Source organism: Chelonoidis abingdonii, chromosome 2 (genome assembly GCF_003597395.2).
Source record: "Chelonoidis abingdonii isolate Lonesome George chromosome 2, CheloAbing_2.0, whole genome shotgun sequence".
NCBI lineage: Eukaryota > Metazoa > Chordata > Testudines > Testudinidae > Chelonoidis > Chelonoidis abingdonii.
The window spans coordinates 236,424,956-236,440,997 of NC_133770.1; the positions used below are offsets into that span (position 1 = coordinate 236,424,956).

At 43.2% G+C, this 16,042-nt stretch overlaps 1 protein-coding gene across 1 annotated transcript in view; it reads left to right on the forward strand.

Annotated features, from left to right (window-relative positions):
* NKAIN3 (sodium/potassium transporting ATPase interacting 3) overlaps positions 1 to 16,042 on the forward strand; it is a 293,169-nt gene that overhangs the window by 74,435 nt on the left and 202,692 nt on the right. The gene's annotated exons all lie outside the window — the stretch shown is intronic.

A 16,042-nucleotide genomic window follows, 5' to 3' on the forward strand; every position in this document is an offset into this window, starting at 1 on the left:
AGAGAGAGATATAGTAGCCCCATCTAAATTGTATTTGCCTAGTTTATCACAAGGATATCGTGCGAGACCGACAAATGCCTTACTAAGTCTAGGTATACCACATCCACCGCTTCACCCTTATCCACAAGGCTCATTATCCTATTAAAGAAAGCTATCAGATTGGTTGACACGATTTGTTCTTTACAAATCCATCTGGCTATTCCCATCACCTTCCAAGTGTTGCAGATGATTTCTTAAATTACTTGCTCATTATCTTCCCTGGCACAGAAGTTAAACTAACTGGTCTGTAGTTTCCTGGGTTGTTTTATTTCCCTTTATAGATGGGCACTATATTTGCCTTTTCCAGCCTTCTGGAATCTCTCCCATCTCCCATGATTTCCAAAGATAATAGCTAGAGGCTCAGATACCTCCTCTATTATACTCCTTGAGTATCCATAGGACACCTTATAGACTAACAGACGTTTTGGAGCGTGAGCTTTCGTGGGTGAATACCCACTTCGTCAGACACAAGACGACGAAGTGGGTATTCACCCACGAAAGCTCATGCTCCAATATATCTGTTAGTCTATAAGGTGCCACAGGACTCTTTGTCGCTATAAATGATGTTGGTAGCACATGATCAAATCCATGTAGCCACAATTAGGCAGGACTGGTCAAGCAGGTGTTAAACCAAGAAATGTGTGTTTACTTCAGTTTACATATAAATTGAGATAGTGAGACAGTAGAATTTCCCAGTGGCCAGAATCAATAGGGATGCCATTCTGTGCAGGGCAGTGTGGCCTAGTGGACAAGAAGGAGGTGGGCCACTACTCATGGATAGGTTCGTGGCTAAGGTAGGGGAACCTGGGCCCTCTACTCCCCTATGTCCAAGCCCAGGGCCCTATCAATGGTGACTGCATCTGCCAACGGGTCAGCGGGGATCCCTCTGAAACAGGCTGATTCAGTTCCTGGTTCCATAACCAGATCAATGTCTGGGTCCCCTGGATTAATTCCTACCCTGTCTTCCTGCTCTGTAGTCTGCAGGTCCTCTGGTTCACCAGACTAATCGACACGCAGAGCATCTGATGACCCCTTCCACTCACAGGTTTCCATGGGCAACTGGGTATTCAGCTGGGTCTAGGGTGCCTGGCCTCTGTGGTTTGGGGCCCCGACAGCTTCCAGGCAGGAGCCTGTAATGTATGTCCTTCCTCCTCCATGGTCTGTCCTGCCTGAGCTGAGTTGCTCCCTCTTATACTGTGGTTACAGTTAGAGCATGCCCCACGTTATGGGGTTAACCTCTTCCTGTCGAAGTTGTGCGCTAGGTATATCCTGTTACAATTATGTTGTGGCATGCCTGTACCATATGTTGGGGAAGGTGTTCGTGTGCATTACTCAGACAGTAGGCTCTCTCTCTCTCTGAGGGAGTGTGGATGACTAACAGATGATATTTCAACTCCTCCCACTGATGACAGGAAAATTGGGGGAATGAGGAGATTGTAGGATAAGAGATTACATCTTTCACTCTTGCAGTAGATAGTGCAAGTGCTATTGTGGTAGTAGGTGAGGAGGAAAAGTATGACAGCATTGTCACTCAGCGATTTCTCTACAACCCCCCTCTGAATTTCCACAACAGCCCCCACCCCCAGTTTCATGCAATGTTGACAATTTAGTCTGTGGTTGGAAATTTGAATTGAAATTGAAACATTAATGCACACTTTAAAAGCATATACAGTATATGAGAAAATACTTGTACCTGAGAAAGCATAATGGGTTTTAAAAGTATGAACAAAGGCTAGCTTCCTCATACAGCTGTTATTTATGACAATGTCAGCGCATTTGTTTTGGCTATATTGGCCTACCTAATAATTTCAAATTATTATTTGTAAGCAAGATCTGAATGAGCTGTCCTCTGACAGCTAGTGATGAGCCAGGGGTGGGTGGAAAGGCTTCAGGACCAGACTGTATTTACATGAACACACCTACCCTGCCTAGGTATCTGCTACAGCAGTAATAGTAGTAGATCTTTGTCCAGCAATAGAAGCTACTCTTGGATCAATCAGAAATATCCACTGAAAATGTACTGAAAGAAAAAAAGACTTCAGTCCAGAAGACTAATGAAGGCACTTATACTGACTCCTTAAGTGAGAGGACAAGAAGTGTTTGTTAAGCCAGCTAACAGAAAAAGTACACAGGCTTGATTTTTACAAATCCACAATAGCGATTTCTGGACTCGACTCAACCTTTACCTAGCTTTTACCAATGCCTGTCTTATAAAATACCTACAGTTGAGTGGAGTGAGGTGCTACGAACAATGGGACTGCCATTGCAATCAAGACTGAATAGAGAATTTTGAACACAGAGTGGAATATCATATGACGAATGAATGAAGATTTAACTTCAACTTCTTTATCATCACTAGTGGTTCGACCCAATCTTTGTGCTATGTTTCCTCGGATGAAATAAGTAGGAATTCATCTCTTGCTACTCCCAGTCAGAACAGCGTAGTTGAGCATTCTTTTTCCTCATTTAATAGAATTTTGTCTTCTGCCTGATCATGAGCATATCATGAAGGACTGGAAGTAAGGGCCACACAAGAAGACACAAAAGAGTTGTGCAAAATTACAAGAAACCAAGAAGGATGTAGATGTAGTGATTTATAATATGCTTGAGTAGCCATCTTTAATTTCTATTATGATTTTAAAACATGAGTTAAATCTGATAAAATGGTTGTGAAACATTTTTTAGTTTTTACAATGGTGCCATACAGCCCACCTTTGCTCTCACGGTCTCATCAGCCCTCATGCCCCCTGTATATTCAAACACTCCCCCCAATTTCAGTTCCTGGGGAAAACACTGTTGTCAGTCCTCCTGGGCAGATTCCCCAAGTGCTTCCCTCCTGAACTTAGTCCAGCAACTGCTTCCATATTTACCTGTTGTATTGCAGTCTTTCATAGTAGCAAAACATATTCATTACATTTACTGCCTCATTTCTAAGGGAAGCAAATCAAAGAGAGACAGAATGATTCTTTGCTTTATTCCTTATTTCCAGGTAATGGGATGAATGAATAATAAAAGCAGAAAGCAATCAATGTGTTGGCAGACAGAAGGCAGATTGCTGAACTTGGTACAGTGCAGCTTTGTCTATAGAAGCTCCATTTAGTTTGTCTGTAGAAGATGCTCTGTTGGCTAGAAAGACCCAGTCACAAAATAACCTTTTATCCTTTGACAGCTCCTGTGATTAGCAGCTTTCCCTTCAAGTAAATCAGAGTTCTACCAAATAATGGAACTAATAGCTCAGAATGTTTGAGAAAGGAGGGGAAAGGCATTCCAAGAAGGCCATGAATTTAAACACATCATCAACTTAAACCACATCATTTGGTTTACACAGTTGTTAGTCAGGAGCTAAATTTTCATTCCAGTAAAGAGGGTTAAAGAAAGGCTAATGCTGGATGGCGATTTCACCAGTATTCAATTAAACAGATATGTACTGAGAAGTTTTAACAACCTTGGGAAAATGTTTAATCTCCACTTTGGCCCAAAGAGTAGGGCCTGGGTTAAAGAAACTGTGCTCACCACTTCTCCATCTCAGGGAAAATTAATTTTAGGTGTTCTCTGTGATAGACCCAGGCCAGTTGGGTACAGCAGAATAGCAGAAGGCAGATATACTGGCCACTGAGTTAACAGTTTTCTGTTCCCTGACTGACCAGAGCAGGGGCTGCTCCAGGCTAAGAGGTAAACCTGATTCTAATTAACCTGCAAAGAGTCAGGTGAGGCCATTTAGTGATGTGACCACCTGACTCTAATTAAGGCCTGCTGATACTATAAAAAGGGCTCACATCAGTCAGACAGAGGGGAGCCAGGGGTGAGGAAGTGTGGCTGAAGGACTGGTTACTGAAGATGCCTCAGACCATTGTTAAAGGAGCCTAAGGTAAGGGTGAAGAAGGGAGAGCGGAGAGCTGTGGGGAAGTGGCCAGGAAATGTAGCAACTCTGGCAGTGAAAGGTTGGCTGCCAAACTGCTACATTAGGTCCCTGGCTGGAACCAGAGTGAGGTGGGCCTGGGTTCCCCCAACTCACCACTATAAGAACATCTCCTGGGAGGGAAGTCAGCCCCTGTCAGGACAGGAAGCTGAACAGAGACTGTGGGAGTTCTCTCACCAACCTCCTTGCAGGCCTAAGATGAAAAGGGCTCAGTAGACTGTAACCCTGGCCCTAGAGAGAGAAGGGCTACGTGGAGGGTCACAGTGAGCCACTGAGGCTGGCATAAACTGCCTAGAAGTGCAGGACCCATGGGAGCAAGGTCAAGCTCTGCCACATCTCCTATTAGAAATCTGGGGGAGGGGTTAGTGGCTTGCAGTTTATTTTAAGTTATCCATGTAAAGTTCCAAGAATGAAAAACTTATTTGAGCTCTCCCTCTTCTATTTTCTAATTAAACTAAGATGTTTTATGTGTATAGTGTGTGCATATATATACATACACATAATATACACAAATGATCATACATATAAGCACTTTGCAGCCCTGTAATAGGGACTCACTTGTTAGTGCTACTTTCTACCATAAAGTGTAGTTTGGAGCCGATCCTCAGCTGGTGTGAATTGTCATAGCTCATAGTTTGCACTAGCTGAGGGTCTGTCTCCTTCACTTGAGAGTGATCCTGGTGCCCTCTACCTCAAGGTAGAGAAAGATGGGATATTGTATAAGTGTCTGTAATATTAATGAAGTCTGGGCATCTTGCTACCACCCCCTATCTATAGGAACCACTTGTAACTGCTGAATATGGTGTCTGCCATTGCTGGTTGTGCATCAAGACTCAGCAGTATCTAAGCTATTATTTGGCAACCAAATAACAGTGTCTGGGATGTCTGAGACAAAAATTATATTCTACAGGGAGAAATGGGCAACCCTGATGGAGAGCAACAAGGCCCATAATTTCTACCTAGACTACCATTTGTCTTGATTTGAGGACTCATGAAGGGGGAACAGAGCACTTGGAACTTGTAACCCCCATCACAGGGCTAGATGAAATGTTGAGATGCCACAGTAATCAGTTATAAATTAAGATGCTATCAGCACAGTACAACTTTGCTTTCTAAAGCATCTTTCATACAAACTTTATCCCCAAATGATTTGCAGTGTTAACTAATACACTGATGGAGTTAATCATGAATACTATCAGAGGGAGAAAAGAATTAAGAGGCTTAGGCAAGGGAGAATAGATATGTTCTCAGATGAGATTTGAAAAGAGAAGCATAGCAAGATTTTTTTTACTGTATGTGCTTAAATATTTTCATAATAACAAACCCTGCATTGTTCAGCCAACTGGTCACTGGACTTGGGTGTGTAATATAATCACTCAGACAACTGACCTCAAGCTAGCATCTAAGGCCTAGTCCACAGTGGGAAAAAATTGTCAAGCTATACAAAGATAGCTATGCCAGCAAACTCTCCTGATGTGGATGCAGCTTATACTCTCAAGGGAATTATTTTGCTGGCATATTTTATACCAGTTCCCCCAAAAGAATCAAATACACCACTGAAGGCACCTTTTTGCCCCAACATAGCTGTGTCTACACTAGGACTTTTCCCAGTTTAAAAATGTAAGACTCATACACCTTAACTAATGTATACTGGTCACTAAACTGGCACAAATTTTAAGTGTAGACCTGGCCTAAACTTCTCAGTGAAGTCCTCTAAACTTTTGCTAAACAGTTGCATTAGCTCTCAAGAAATGTTTCTCTGTGATTAAGGACTCAGTCTCCTGACTGAACTATTAAGTAACATGAAGCTTCAGTGCAGTTTTCTTGAATATCAGTTACCCATTGAACCATTTACTACAATGCAACAAAGAAGCAAATGTGTTACTGGGCATTAGTGGATTTCTGATGGATTTTTTGTTATTGTGATTAGGTGGTTTACACCTAATCTCTTAGCTGCAAAGATATACTAAAGAGGTTGAGTGCAGTCTGTATTCTCCAATACTGGGCTTACCAATCAGTTGTCATTAAAGAATCCTCTCTCTCAGTCTTTTCTTAGAATTTAGCTTTGCATTGTAGAAATCAAGCTTGTACAGTAAATAGAACAACAATAACCATTAAGATCTTTAGAGAAAAAGAGGTGCTGCTGAATTCCTGCTTTTGAAGTCTCTGGATGTGTCTACACTAGAGCTGAAGGTGTGGTTTCCAGCCAAGGTGAATATACATACCTGGCTTTGATTGAGCAAGTGCACTAAAAATGGCATTGTGGCCATGGCGTGTGGGTGGCAGGATAGTCTAGCTGACCCAAGTAAGTATGTATTGTCCCTGGCAGGATAATACTCGGAGGGGCTAATTCATTCCAGCAGTTGCATCACCATGACTACACTTCTTTTAGTGAACTAACTCCATCAAAGCTAGCACGCATATATCTACCCCAAGCTGGAAACGACACCTCCAGCTTGAGTTAGAGGTACCATTTCTCTCGGTGGCTCTTCTAATGCTAGTTGACAATTAAGGGGTTGTGAATGTCTTTGGACGAAGGGGGGCTGGCAGACTTGAAAGTGCTCAGAGAATTCCTCCTCCTCCTCCTCCTTTTCAGATCCCCGCTGCCCAATTGCAATACTAGACCTTGTACGGACACAAGCCTTGACCCTACTGGATTCAGCCTGGAGTGTTCAAAAAATGGTGTAAACCCAAAAGATGTTAGTGGCCACAGAGGACTGGAGAATCTGCCTCATGAGAGGAAAATTCATTTATGTGAGCTCTTCTTGACTTTCTAGTCTGCTGTGAAATTCTCCATATCTTGGCATTGTAATTGCCTGTCTGGGTGTACTGGTGTATATATTTTTTTAAATTAGAGCTAGTCAATTTGCAATTTAAAAAAGTTTTTTTATTTTAAAAATGTTAACCTCAAAATTTTGACTCACTTTTTCATCATTGAAAAAAATTGACCTTAAAAAAATCAAAATTTCAATTAAAAATTTCATCAAACTCAACACAGAACATTTTGACCAGCTCTGTGATTTAATGAGCACCAGCAATATCTTTGCTGCTGTGCAACATGAAAGCCTCTGAATCACAAACAAAGGGGGGGAAAATGTAATAAAGAAACAACTTGTGAGGACATAAAAAAATCTACATTTCTAGTGCTGACCCTCCATTATTGACATTTTGGTTTTCAGTTTATATTAAAATGTTGGACCCAATTTTGCTAAGTGTTGAGAACTTACTGGTAGGTGTTAAACATCTTCAGCTACTCATAATGTTGCAAAATGAAAACTATTGCACATAAGTTAAGTAAAATGTCATAGTTAAGTTACAATTAAGATTACCTGACACTTTTCATTATAAAACCCTGTTTTCAGTTGCTCATAACTTTGCAAAACTTTAAGCAGTAGGGCTGAAATTTTCCATGCTAAGTGTCTGCCAGGTGTCTGCCTCAGGCAGTATGTATTTATTTAAAATTTTCACCAAGAACGGCTATTTCTTAGAATGAGGTTAGGGAAAAGTACATAATTGTACCATATTACAAAATTGCGTAACCATTTAATTAAGAATCATTATCATCTTGAAATTTGGTAGAGGGTAGGAGTCACCCTGTGGCTATATCTTTTTGAAATTCCTGGAAAATTTGACCAATTTTGGCCATGTTATGATCTTTCCAAAAATGTGACTCTCACTCAATATTTTGATTCTCCAACAAAGTCACTTAAACAAAATGTTCACAGTTGGTCGCTAATTCTGGGTTCCTGGTTTTCTGGGTACTGTGAGAAATTTGGAACTAGATTTGCAGAAGTGTTCAGTGCTTATAATTACATCTGAAGACAATGGGAGCTGTGCTTTGAGGATATAAAACATTATAACAATGCCAAATGCTCTGAAAAATCAGGCCCTAAGTCACAAAATTGGCACTAGATTAATGGACACTTTTAATAATTTTGGCATTAATATTTCTGCCACAGTTCCCTGTCTGAAAAATTAGGATGATAATACCACTTAATCTCAGAGGAGTGTTGTGAAAATTAATTCATTAGTGTTTGTGAAGCACTCAGCAGAAAAACTCATAAATAATTCTGTATCCAGTGCAGAGTTTGTAAGGTATGCATTAAATAAGATCTGAGGCCACACGTTGAATAAGGAAGACAAAAGAAATATCAAATAATTAACTACCCATTCATGAATGAGGCAGGGGTCCTGTTGAAAAAATAGTATGTGATCATGTAATTAAGGACTGTATCATAATGCATACGCACATTAAGGCTAATTGTAATGTAAATGTTCCAATTAATTTTAAGATTAATTGAAACATTTACGATGAATTGGAATGTCTATACTCAGTAATAAGGTCCCATGCAGGGCCGGTGCACCATTTAGGCGACCGCACTAGGATTTGGGAGGCGACATTTTCTTCGGCAGCGACTGCAGGAGCCGGATCTTTGGGGTGGAGGCAGAGCAGGGGTGAGCTAGGGTGGAGGGGTGCCTCAGGGTGGGGAGCTGCCGCAGGGAGGGCACCTCAGGGCAGAGGGGGGAAGCTGACGCGTGGGGGGGACGTCTCAGGGTGGGGGTTCGGGGACGGGGAAGGGCACAAGGTGGAAGTTTTGCCTAGGGCACAAAACATCCTTGTACTGGCCCTGGTCCCATGTAGTTTATACAATTTCCCCTTATCTGAAAAAATAGCATGGAAAATTTGTAAAGAGAGTAGTAGAACATGGGCATCATGTTTTGAAAGTTCCATTTGGTACACTAGCTAAGGGCTTGACTTGGACTGGAAGCATCTGTCACTGCCAAAGCAGTTATTAAAGAGAATCTACTGAAAGTCTGTCATGTAGGTATGATTTGCATATACACAAATACATGATTAATCTTCAAGCAGGAAGATTTAGCATGCAGGAAGAGATCTGTTTTCTTGGTATGGTATAGGGCTATGAATTATCAACTGCAACATTGCACAGTGATTTATTTTTATACACTATTTTGCCAGAGTAAATTTAGTCTTCTAAGGGGAAAAGGAGGGGAATTGCTCTCATCTCCGTCTTGAAAGTTTGTGGATAAACAGCAGAGGTGTTGCAGAAGGGACAGTGCTGTAATTTGCTGTAGGAGTCTTACTGCAACTGTTTTTGCACGTTTGTACATATGAGTGTCTCTTTGCCAGCTGGCCTGTTTCTGTAGCCTGCTGAAATTTTGAAAAATGGGACCCTTGCATCATTCTTTCTTGGATGCAGGGAACATTAGTCATGTGGCGATGATAAAGAATGACATTTTACAGACTGCCTTGTCACAGAGTGGGAAATGGCTGCTGGTGATAAAATTAATTATTAATGGAATTGGAAACTCAGCCTTCCCAGCCACAGGCACCATCTTCAATCTATTTCTGGTACCGAAGAGAAAAACAGAAGTCATAACCATGCTCACTGTTGCATCACAAAACTGCATAGCTTTGGTTAGAATCCTGAAACCAAGTAATTTCTCTAGGCTCCTTATCTTACTGTGGAATTGATAAAGCAATGAAGAAATCCTATATGAAGGAGATGTGTAGGTAGATACTTCCATTAGGAACAGTAAAATTCACACAGCAATTGTTTGTTTTTTGGACATTTTCCCAAGAATTACAGGGTTTTAGTAAAAAGTGTCTGAGTTTATTTCTATTTAGACTCTTGAGAAGCATTAAAATAACTACATATTATGTGCTGTCATTTGCATAACTTTGTTGAAATTAATCATTATCATACCAGTCAACAGCAGTGTCAGCAGATATAGCACCAGCTATGCACCATTGGAACACTGTGTATGCTATCTAGTCGTCATTTTTGGTGCTTGAATTAATTTGGAACTGCTTTTTAAAGCAGGAGAGCAGAAATACAATACATTGGTACTTAGTGGCATTAAAATGGCCACAAAATATCATTATTTTCTGTGTGTTCTTTTGAGGGGATCAGGGCAGGGGAGTGATTCATTGTGCAACTAAGGGTGTGTCTACACTGGCAGACTTACATCGCTGCTCAGAAAGCAGTTGAAGGAAACCACTGTTGTGTGTTCACACTGTCAGCTTCCTGCACAATAGTGTGTTTACACTTGTGGCACTTGCAGTGGTATTTGGAGTGGTGGACTACGGACAGCTATCCCACAAAGCACCTCTTTCTCTTCTGCTGCTAAGACTTGTGGGAAAGCTAGGAGGTTGCGGGGCATCGTGGGTCCTGTCTCAATGCCCCATGATGCATTGCTTTGCATCCCAGCAATCCCTATGCTTCCATCTGCATTTCGCGCCATCTTTCAATGGTTTGTGTACTGCATGCTCTGACCCTTCGGTCTACAGGAATGAATGCCGCACTTTTGACCAATATGCTGCTCGCTCTGACCAACATGTCATGAGTGGCAGTGGAGTTATTCCTTAAATTACAAAGGCAAGAGGAGTTCGAACTTGATTTTGCCACGCATAGTAGCTATGACATGAGATTGCTTGTTGCATTCACGGAGATGCTGACCACAGTGGAACACTGCTTTTGGGCTTGGGAAACAAGCACTGAGTGGTGGGATCACATTGTCATGCACGTCTGGAATGTCAAGCAGTGGCTGCAGAACTTTCAGATGAGGAAAGCCACATTCATGGGACTATGTGAGCTTGCCCCAGCCCTGTGGCACAAGGACACAAGAACGAGAGCTGCCCTGTTGCTGGAGAACTGTGTGGCGATTGCATTGTGGAAGCTGGCTACTCCAGACTGCCATCGATCAGTTGCTAATGAGTTCGGAGTGGGAAAGTTGACCGTTGGACTCATGTTGATAGAAGTGTGCAGGGCCATTAATCGCATCCTGTTCTGAAAGACCGCGACTCTGGGCAACGTGACTCTGTGCATAACATTGTGGATGGCTTTGCACAAATGGGCTTCCTTAACTGCAGAGGGGCAATAGATGGCACGCGTATTCCAATTCTGGCACCAAACCACCTAGCCACCAAGTACATTAATTGGAAGGGATATTTCTCAATGCTTCTCCAGGTACTTGTGGCTCACCATGGGCATTTCACAGATATTAACGCAGGCTGGTCTGGAAAGGTGCATGACACATGCATCTTTTGGAACATTGACCTGTTCAGAATTCTCATAGACTCATAGGTCAGAAGGGACCAATATGATCATCTAGTCTGACCTCCTGCACAAGGCAGGCCACAAAACCCTACCCATACACGTTTATAACAACCCCGAACCCATGACTGAGTTATTGAAATCCTCAAAATTGAGATTTGAAGACCTCAAGCTGCTGCTAATAAAAAATACTAATACGCTCAGACAAAAGTGCATCAGAGTCATGCAACTGTAGAGGATTAATTAATAAAGAATTATAGATATCATGTTGGGCGACAGCATCAAGTTAGGAAACTAAACCGGACTGAGGATTGGAGAAGGACCTTGAGGAGTATTGGTTAATAAGCAGGAATGACCTTAATAAAAAACCGCCTAAATTAGTGATAGATGGCAAAGCCATACATTTGTAAAAGCAAATGCGGTTTTAGGATGCATCGAGCGAAGATATATTTCCAGCAAGGAGAAGGAGGATGTTTAGTTGCCCATCGTTATATACGGCGCTGGTGTGAAACCCCACCCGTGGAATAATTGATGTGCAGTTCTGGTGTCACACATGTTTAGAAGGATGAAATTCAAACTGAACAAGGGTTCAGAGACGGGCTACTAGGATGATCCGAGGGAATGGAAATCTCTTATTGAAAGGAGAACTCAAAGAGCTTGGCTTGTTTAGACACTGGCCAAAAGCAGGTCCCGGGGGATATGCTTGCTCTATATAAATATATATCAGGCGGGATTAACGTTTAGGGGGAGAGAGGATATTATTTAAGTTAGTACTAAATGTATGGCACTGAGGACGATGGTTGACAAACTGGATATTAGGAATAAGTTAGACTTGAAATTAAGCGAAGGTTCTAACCGATTAGGTGGAGTGAAGTCTGGAACAGCTTTACGAGGGAAGTATGTGGGGCAAAGACTTATCTGGCTTAAGACTAAGCTTGATAAGTATAATGGAGGGAATGTTATGATGGGATAGTTTAATTTGGGCAATATGATTTTGATTATGCTGGCAAGATAAAGTTCTGCTCAATGGTCTGTGAGGGGATGTTGGGAGGGATGGGAATGAAGTTACCTGTCAGATGAATTCTTTCTTGGTGCTGGCTGGTGAGTCTTGCCCACATGATCAGGTTTAGCTGATCGCAATCATTGTGGTCGGGAAGGAATTTTTCCTCCAGGAGCGGAATTGGAGGGGCCCTGCGAGTTTTGTCGCCTTCCTCTGCAGCGTGGGGCACAATGGGTCGCTATTGTTCTGGTGGTATTCCCTGCTCCTAGGGCTCATACTGGGTGTCGCCTCCATTGACTCCTCCCCTCTTTCTGCAGGACTAGCCGCTCGCCTCTTTTTCCTCGCCCTCTCTCCCTGGTCGAGGAAGAAAGTTCTGGTCCAGGACTTTCTTCCTGGACCAGAAGATCACTGTAGGGGAAGTCGAAATGCCCATTGTGATCCTGGGAGACCCTGCCTACCGCTCAGCAAGGAGCGGTTCAACAACAGGCTGGCAAGTGTAGAATGCCTGTTGAGTGTGCTTTTAGCCATTTAGAGACCTGCTGGTGCTGCCTATGTGGGAGGCTGGACCTAGCCAATGACAATATTCCTATGTTTGTAGCCATGTGCTGTACACTCCATAATATTTCTGACAGGAAGGGTGACAGCTTCACTCAGGGCTGGACCGCTGAGGCTCAAGGCCTAGAGGCTGAATTTGAACAGCCAGAGACCAGGGCTATTAGAGGGGCACAGTGCAGGGCCATAAAGATCAGGGTTACCTTGAGGCAATAATCTGAAGCTGAAAGCCACTAATTTGTTGCTATGCTCAGGAATACAGTGCTTGTAATGCTAGGAGGTGATTGTGATTGGTGCAGACGATGCACTATGAATGTTTAAGAAAATTTCCTATTGCTTTGCAGTGCTCTGTTTGTTTTCAAGTAATAGAATAAAGATTGCTTTCAAACCAGCATACTTATTTTATTGAAAAACAGCAACTGAAGGAGAGAGACAAACAAAAAAAACATCACTTTGGTGGATGGGGGAAGGGAGGGTCCCAGGAGGAGGTGGGGTCCCAGGATGGTTAAAGATTTGTGTATTTCCAGATATCATATGCAGCCTTGTCCTGTGGAGTACAATGCAGTGGGTACTGTACTTCGGCAGGATTAAACTGCAGAGGGATGGGTGTTGAGGGGGTACTGGAAGTCCTCCGTGCTGGATTATGAGGAGGCTGAAGTGAAATGTTGCAGGTACAGACTGAGCCAGGAGGTTAATAAGAGTGTGTTGGTGGTGTCTGGAGGGCTGTAGCAGGGCAGTCAAGCTGCTCTGACCCTGAAAGTGTTAAAGGCCAGCTCTTGGAGAGGGCTGGGGCTGAAAGCCAATAGGAAAAAGCTGGGAGGTAGCCCATCAGGGCCAGGCTGGGCCCTATAAAAGAGCTGCAGGGCCATAAGGCAGGGAGTCTCACTCCAGCCTTGGAGTGGGAAGGACCTAGCTGTCTGAAGGCACACAGGGTACCTGAACCTGGGCAGTGCTGGGGAAGGACAGGCAGAGCTGGGGAGCTCTGGCCTGGTGAGTCCTCAGGCTGAGGCCTTGTTGAAGGCCAAAGGAGGTACTGGGGCTGCAGGGAGACAGCTGGGCCAACAAAGGCGGCAGGTCCAACCCCCTTGCCAATGATGAGTGGCCATCACAGACTGCAGTTTGCCCCAGGGAAAGGGGGCTAGATGACAACTGGCATTAGCCACTGAGGCAAGGTGGGCTTAGAGGTTTGGAGGTTTCCCTGGGAGGGGAGACCCAGAGTGTGGGGATACTTTGGTGGGCAGAAGCCCAAGGGAAAGGGGCATGGGGGTCCAGGAGGGACACGGGGCCTGAGGCAGGCAAGACACTGACCAACAGGGGGCACTCTGAGGCTGGAATTGAGCTAATTCCCAGACGACCAGTAGGAGGCACTGCAGTGGTGAGTGCTCGATCTGCTACAGGGCACATGAAAAGAGTTTTTTGTGACAGCGGCTGCTTGGGATGGTGGGCACAGAGCTGTTCGGTTTACAGTGCTGGTAGTGCCTGGAGCATGTCTGCTTGCTGCTCCATAATGTTTAAGAGCTGCTCCATGGCTTCGTTCTGGTGCACCACATTCTCCTTTTGGTCCCTCCTCTCACTGTCACACCACTCCTTCAGTTCTTGTTTTTCAGCCGTGGAGTGCATCATTACATCCCGCAGAAAGTCCTCCTTAGTTCTTCATGGTCACTTTCTAATTCTGCACAGCCATGCAGCTGGCAATAACAAAGAGGGAGTCTGGGCTCCCAAGGTCATCTCTATGAAGCCAAAATGCGGCATTTTACAGAAGCAGTATTGTCTGCAACACACAGAACACTGATTTAAATCACAGCCCCTATTCACATACTGGTCACTAACTGGCTGACCCCAGGCAAGCACACATGAGTCACAAGACCCAGAACGGTGAGTAGCTGCAGGGGCAGGGGAAATCAGTGTTCCAGGACCATACTGTATACTGGGCATGAGGCTCTTGGGGACAGCCAGCACTATAAGGGAGGGGGTGCACCTTATAAGCATTACTGTTCCCACATTTTCCACAGGCTGTGTTCATTATGGAAGATATCTCACTGCTGAGAACACTTCAGTCTCTCTGGTCACTCAATAACAGACCTAAAAGTGGCAATTCTTCAATAAAAAAACTTCAATAACAGACGCCAACATGAAGATGCAGACCTGGAATTAATTTGCAAACGGGATACCATCAGATTAGGCCTGAATAAAGACTGGGAGTGGCTGGGTCATTTCAAAACCTAAAGTTAATTTCCCCAATACTAATTTCTCCCTACTGTTACTCACTTTCTTGTCAGCTGTCTGTAATGGGCCACTCTCTTACCACTTTAAAAGTTATTTTTCCTCCCTTGGTATCCTGCTGTTAATTGATTTATCTTGTTAGACTGACCTAACACTTGGTAAAGCAACCCCCATTCTTTCATGTATTTATACCTGCTCCTGTATTTTCACTCTATGCATCTGCTGAAGTGGGTTCTAGCCCATGAAAGCTTATGCCCAAATAAATTTGTGAGTCTCTAAGATTCCACAAGGACTCCTTGTTGTTTTTGCTGATACTGACTAACACGGCTACCACTCTGAAACCTGTCACTGCTGAGGGAGAGCAGGGAATCACGGGAGGGTCTTCTCCAAGACTGAGGCTTCTGCCCTGGCCCTTATGCAGCTTGTCTGTGTGCAGCAATGGTCCCTGTTGAGATGGTGCCAAATTGGTGTGGCAATACTAAATAAAAGAAGCAAATTTAATAAAGAACTGGCAAAGTCTGCATGTGCGATTAATATTAAACCCATTGGTCAGCAAAGATGGGCCCATGCAAAAATAAATATCGCATGTATAAAGTTCCAGCATGGAGGACAGGTCAGCCTGGCTATAGTGACAGGACAGCAGGAGTGTCATGCAAAAAGCCAGAGTAAATAATAAGTAAATAAACAGAGTAATTTTCGGTACCACCACCACTCAGCCCCTTCTAAAATATTAACCAGGTAAAAATTAGTGACATGCCCACTGGGCATGCTTTTGAAAATGTAACTCCTTTGAGGAAAGAGTATAAAAATCAAGCAAATTAAATTACTGTTAAAATTCCTTTATTAACGCTTAAAAAAGCAACTGTATTAGACAAAGTAGCCAAAACTCTGCTCTGTGGGCTTGAGTAGAGCCGTGAACCAGAGGAGTCTCAAGGCAAGCAAGGCCTTGCTTCAGGGAAATCCAGGACAGACTGAAGGGATTAAAAAAAACAGGCAAGAAAAAAAAAGCAGTCTACGAAATTGGTAACCGCCTTCTCTGTTTGCCAAGTAGAAACTGTGTGAGGCTAGTGCAGGGCCTGTTTGTGTATCTTTGTAAAAATAAACTTGTTTTAAAAGTATAGCTCTTAATGTCTAATATAAAAGTTATGTGCTTAATATAACCCTTTACCACTTGTGTAGTTCCTTCTCAATAAACTGTGGTGTTAAAAATAATTACTGTAAACCTTTTTCACT